Raw genomic sequence first — 7100 nt, 5'->3', positions numbered from 1 at the left:
CTACTTCCTAGGCGAAGTAGGTTAATTATTTCCAAGATGAAAGAATTCTTTTTTAAAGAAAACCACCGACTCAGTTGGTATTCACTCAGAATTAACAAGAGTTGAAATTCCAGGAGAGTTTTCAAGCTGTACAGGAAGAAAGGCAGTGTGTCTCAGATGTTCTTTAGCTTCAAGTTTTCACATTTCACCACTTTTTTTACCCTTGTTGACATGGGGATTGGCCCAGAAGAGTTGATATCTGATAACTCTAGAAAGTAGAAGTAATAATCAAAAGCGACTTACTGGACTTTGTAGTAATTAAAGTATCGATCAAATCCAACCACAACTGCACCAACCTACAACGGTTGAAGAAGTGATGTATAAGCAAGACATCAAGGATAAAGAAACAAATTTAACCAGCACTTGTGAATATAAAACTATGGTCACAACAAAGTTCCAGAGAAAGTCTGGAAGAAAGGTCTTACATTTTCATCATGCTCCATCAAATAACCAGGCTTCAGTTCTATTTTTTTACTGCCATCTTCCTGCACAAGAAACATAAAGATACAACTGTGATTTTAACATCCATGAGAAATGATGATGAACATACAAACAAGACTTGATAAGCACATGGCAAGCACGTTGCACCTCTAGCTATCTTTAATACAGATTTTTGAAAAAGTACTTATATAAAGTAGCAGATGCATCATGGGTACAAGAAGTAGCGTCTCTTTTCTGGTAAAGCAAGGTCACTCTTTCCTCCAATAACATAAAGCATAAGTTAAAAGCACAATCTTTGATGCAAACCTAGTACGCATTCATAAGATCATCAAAACTACAGTATCTCCAGAAACTGCAAAGGCACCACCTCCATATTCTTGAGCACGTGTGCGAACAGAAATTTTTTTAGAATTCTTGCCCACATGAACTGATGGAGGTTGTGGTGGTGAAATGTAGAAGATTCAATTTCCACTAGTCAATAAGATTCCCCGAGTCCTTGTTAAACTATGAAAAAAAAACATAAATATAGAAAATTCTCTTTTGTTAACAACACAAAAAAAAAGGTGTATTGAATCACGAAGAAAGAGAAAAATATAAACCTTGGCTTCATAGATGCGATTTCCACCTGTGTTACCGGGATTTTCCACAGGTGTTGGAGCTTCCCATCAAATTAGATCACAGAAACACCGAAAAATCAGAAAAACTCAACAAATAAAAAACGCACGAAATCACATAAACAAACAAATAACCAAAGAAATCAAACGAAATCACATGAAATCCTTAAAAAAATAGAAATTGCATTTGCAGTTACAAACTAGGACAACAGAAAATTGGAGAGGGAGTGACTGGAACTAAAGGCTAGGGAGTGATTCAATCGAGATAAGAGTGAAAGTTTTTCAATTAAACAAACCCTAAAAAGTCAAAGAAAACCCTAAAAAAATCCCCAAATCTAAAAAACCAAAAAGAATGAACCTAAAATACAGCAATAAAACTCAAATAGAGCAATAAAATAAGAGCAAGATTAGCAATTAGCACCTTAAAGAACATCAGCAATTGAAACGGAGTCACAATTGATTAAAAAAAAAAACAAGCTCGAAAATCAGCATTGATCAGAAATCTGGAAAAAAGAAGAGAGAATAACCGAGGCATACATGTCGCCGGCGAGAGTGCTAGAGATCGAAGATGAAGGTGGATTGATGAAGAAAGATTTTTATTTTTGTTTTGAGAGAGATAGTGTAGAGTTAGGGTTTGCATTTGAAGAAACGACGAGAATGAGTGAAAAGGGGAAGAGACAGAAAGAGGAAGAGGATTTAGAGTGCGTTCTAACTTGGCAACTTCGAGATAATAAATTTCTTTTTAAAAAATATTAAATTAGTCAAATGCTCGGATTGTTTTAAAACTCCAAGCATTTGTGAAATTTCTTTTTAAAATTTTCCAAAATGTTATCAAATGCTCGGGTTGTTTTGACAACCCAAGCATTTGTAATGTAGCAAAAGAGGTTTTTTCTACTAGTGAATCAAATACTCATGTAACTCTAATTAGTAATGCATATAACTCTAATCATATACTCCTGTAACTATAATTTCTCAGTCTAGTCTATCTTTCATGAGATTTTCTTGTTAATGAAAATGAAAAAGTACAACTATCAATATTTAATAGGCAAGTTGGATAAGAGAACAACCAAGGAAGCATCAATTCCTTCACTATCCAATAGTATTAGATCGTAAGCATCAATTCCTTCACTAATGAGTCAAAAGCCTAAGCCTTGGCAGTTGGCACGTATAAGACTATTGTGCTACTCCTGTAACTCTAATTAATAATTCATATAACTCTAATCAAATACTCCTGTAACTCTAATTAATAATTCATATAACTCTAATCAAATACTCCTGTAACTCTAATTAGTAATTCATATAACTCTAATTAAATACTCCTGTAACTCTAATTAAATGTATATAACTCTAATCAAATACTCTTGTAACTCTAATTAGTAATGTATATAACTCTAATCAGATACTCCTGTAATTATAATTTCTCAGTCTAGTCTATCATATATGTATCTTCATATATTTAAAGATTTTTTCCTTTCTTTTTCACAGGGCCTGCATGAGATTTTGTTGTTAATGAAAAGAGACTTGGACGTTGTGTCTTCCCATTATATTGATCGTTTGTCAAAAGCAAAGAGTATGATCAATAACGCAGAAAAAGGAGAAAGATAATATACATGTTTCTGATTCTCCTACTTTGTCTCCAACTCCGGCTTTTGTTAATGAAGATGCATGGCAAGTATATATCGATAATGTCACAGTTTCTATTTCTGCTATGAAAAAAGCTGCTGATGATATGCCAAATTTCCAATTACTCTCTCAGTCTGAAAACGAGTTATTAATTGGTGCCAAGGGTCCGGATGTTTCTTCCCCATCCTTTGTTGACATTTCAATGATTGGAGATGAATGTGTTAAGTCGTGTTCTCATGTGGACGAAATCAACAAAGAGAGAGATGGTTGCGTTAGATCTCCAATGTCTTGGTTGCGTACATCTTCTAATAGCCATAATGTCAACAATGATGGTCTTGGTTCTACATATAATTGTGGGATTCATAATGTCAACAATGATGGTTGCGTTAGATATCCAACCCTGTCACTTTGGTTTCAAAATTTATGCGCCAAAATGTAACACTATTATTATACATGCCACCCTTCCGGAAACATGTAGTTGATTATTGTAAACATTATTACCTACATCATACTTCATTATTTTATTTATTTTATATTATTTTCGTTAACTTTCTATATATACTTTTTACAGTCAAATTATTGCGTCTTTTAGAGAAAATCACTTTGTTACGCAAGAGGATTTTTTAAGTTTGGCGACCAATGAAATGATCACCACAACTGTTATTGAGGGTTGGAGTTTGTTGATGAACTATGTGGAGTCAACCGAAGATTCTTCACCTCGACGCATATTTTTCGGCCTTAATCGTGTGGTAATTTCTTCAATATTCTCCTTTCAAGATTATTTTGAAATCTTATGAATAGTAAAAAAGGTCTTCTAAATTGAATTGCTATCCATATATCTGTAATACTCATGTAACTCTAATTTGTAATTCATATAACTCTAATCAAATACTCATATAACTCTAATTAGTAATTCCTATAACTCATATAGTTATAGCATTATTTGGTATGTACGTCTTAATTAGAGTTATAGGTTTATTTGATAAGAGGTATAGGACTTACTAATTAGAGTTATAGGAAATTCATATTTTGCAAACTAATGTTCACCTTCTAATTAGAGTTGTAGTAGTATTTAATAAGAGTTATACGAATTACTAATTAGAGTTGTAGGGGTATTTTGAGTAGTCATAAGAGTAATAACTATATGTATAGCATAATTTGCTATGTACGTCTTATATAGTGTTATAGGTTTATTTGATAAGAGTTATAGGAATTACTAATTAGAGCGATAGGAAATTCATATTTTGCAGACTAATGTTCACCTTCTAATTAGAGTTGTAGTAGTATTTAATAAGAGTTATACGAATTACTAATTAGAGTTATAGGGGTATTTTGAGTAGTCATAAGAGTAATAATTATATGTATAGCATAATTTGCTATGTACGTCTTATATAGAGTTATAGGTTTATTTGATAAGAGTTATAGGAATTACTAATTAGAGTTATAGGACATCCACAACATTAAAAGCCATCACATTAAAAGCCATCATATTTCAAACTAATGGCTACAGATATAGCCATCACATTAAAAGCCATTTTCATGGAACAAAATCCACAAGGAAAAAAGCATAAGGAATTCGATCTTTACCGAGCTTACTACTAAATTGTACTTTAATGTGCTTTACAGATATATGTGCTTTAATGTGGCTTATAATGGTGGTCTATAACTCTATCCAGTAATTCATATAAATGTACTCGTTTTTTTATACCGAGTATACATTATTTTTATTACAAGTTTTATGTGATATTTTTAGGGTCCTTTGGTAAATATTACGGAGAAACATGACGAAAATGAAGATGTTGCATTATTGAGTGAGCTATTTTCTTCATGGGATATTTGGATCTCATGTAACAAAGTCAAATGTGATCTTCATAATGTTGATTTGGTAGGTCTTTCGTACTTCTTTTTATAATGTTCTTTTTTATATCTATTTATCTAATAACTCAACTTGTTCAATTTGTGGGTCGCAGATATTCGTTCCACTCTTGTACATGGAACACTACTTTATTGTTGTGATCAACTTTATACAAAAAAGAGTGGATTATCTGGATAATAGAGTCTACGGAAATTGGGATGATTCTCACTTCAAGAAGCTTGCCATTAGTATAGTAAGATTTACAATATTTATAGGTCTTTTGTTCTTATTTGTTTTTAGTACTTTTAAGCTTTATTGGTTGGTTATTTTTCTCTATAGTTATTTATCTATTTTTTTTTTTGCAGCGCTATAACATGAGTGATTATTTGGATAGATTTGAGCATCCATTGGCTGCTGATTTAGTTTCATATGATATCATTAATGTCAAGTTTCCATGGAAAACAAGTAAGCCCACCTTGGATTGTGGTGTTTTTGCAATGGTTCACATGTTGAACTATGATGGAGAAATATTTGAATCTCAGCTTGACAACGCCAAGATAAGGCGTATAATGAGAGCTGAAATCTGTGCAGCCCTTGTTTTGTGTGATATCAATAATATTAGGAAGGAGATCATCCAAAAGATTCATGAGTTCAATGAGATAAAGGCTTCTATTCGAGACAAGTTGTGGATGATTTACAAGGAACAAGACAATATACGGAAAGAACCAGCTCGTTTAAAGGTGTAGAGTAAACATATAATTCATGTGCTATTTCTCACATATTTACAAGTATTTTTTTCCACTTTTGTAGAGGGATTCTTAATTATTGCTCATAGAATAACATTTACAACTCTTTCATTCTATGCCAGAGTTTGGTCTTCGAAATATAGTTAGAAGTCTACTTCTAATTCTAAGCTCTTTAACTGAATGTCTTGTTTCTATTCTTTTCCTTTTCTATTTTATTTTTTTCAGGAAAAGGTTTTTAGCTCTAATTCTTTTATTATTATTAAGAACACCCATATAACTCTAATTAGTAATTTATATAACCCTAATAAAATACTAACGTACGTAACAAGTAATGCCATAACTATAATTAGAATTCTTATGACTAGTTAAATACTCCTGTAACTCTAAGAAGTAATGCATATAACTCTAATCAAATACTCCTATAACTGTAATTAGAACGTACATAAGAAGTAATGCCATAACTATAATTAAAACTCTAATTATGACTAGTCAACAACTTCTATAACTCTAATTAGTAATTGCTATAACTCTAATCAAATACTTCTATAACTCTAATTAGCATTCTTAATAAGTAATGTCATAATTAGTAATTCATATAACTCTAATAAAATACTCTTATAACTCTAATTAAGTAATCTTATAACTCTAATTAAAGACCTAACTCTATTTAGAAATTAGAGTTAAAGGAGTATTTTGATTACAGTTATATGAAATTAGAGTTGTACCAATGGATGTTTGGAGTTATGTCAATTCTTTTATAAAGTTATAATATATCAAAGGACCCTCAATAGAGTTATGATAAAAATAATTATGAATTAGAATTATAACTCTAATCAAAGACTCTTATAATTCTGTTTAGAAGTATATTACAAGTAATGCTATAACTATAATTATAACTCTTATGTCTAGTGCTATTATTCAAAAACTTCTATAACTCTAATTAGTAATTGCTATAACTCTAATCAAATACTTCTATAACTCTAATTAGCATTCTTAATAAGTAATGTCATAATTAGTAATTCATATAACTCTAATAAAATACTCTTATAACTCTAATTAAGTAATCTTATAACTCTAATTAAGTACTCTTATAACTCTAATCAAGCTTGGAGTTCTTCATGCAACAACAACAACAACAAAACAATAAAAGAGAAGGGTAAGAATGATTTTACTTTCATATTTATAAAGTTTGCAACATCCTATTTCATTTTTATTCTAATTATAATAATAATAATACATTAATATGTAAAAAAAAACACCAACTATCTATATTAGTTATTAGTTCTTCAGCACTTTCAGTTGTGTTAGCTATCATTCCCACACCGCCAGCTTGTTTAACTGCATCACCTTGGCAACTCGAGAAGTATCTCCTCTGTCACATGCATATCACCATTATTCCTGCGCCATGAAGTGCATGCCATGTAAATAAAAATGGTGCAGGTATTCAAAGAAATTGACACTGCAGAGATTAAAAGACAAGACCTTTATACAATTTCTGCATTCTATAAACTCACTTCGTCTTTCCCAATTTTTTCGGGTATATATTGAGATTTTTTTTGTCATATGCCAATATTGAGTAAAGTATAATAATAAGGTAAAAATATAAAGTTAATGGTGGAGTAGGATGAAAAAGATGATAAAAATTAATAAAATATGAAGAGGACATATATTCCATACTTGTTTATACTATTACCTTAAGTTTGTTGACTTCGATAAGGACAATTCCTTGCATCATGATTGACCATTTTATTGCATAGACGGCACCTTCTTAGTGGTTTTTGT

The sequence above is a fragment of the Beta vulgaris genome, chromosome 5 (genome assembly GCF_026745355.1).
Source record: "Beta vulgaris subsp. vulgaris cultivar EL10 chromosome 5, EL10.2, whole genome shotgun sequence".
In the NCBI taxonomy this organism is placed as follows: Eukaryota; Viridiplantae; Streptophyta; class Magnoliopsida; order Caryophyllales; family Amaranthaceae; genus Beta; species Beta vulgaris.
This window is presented reverse-complemented; position numbering follows the sequence as displayed.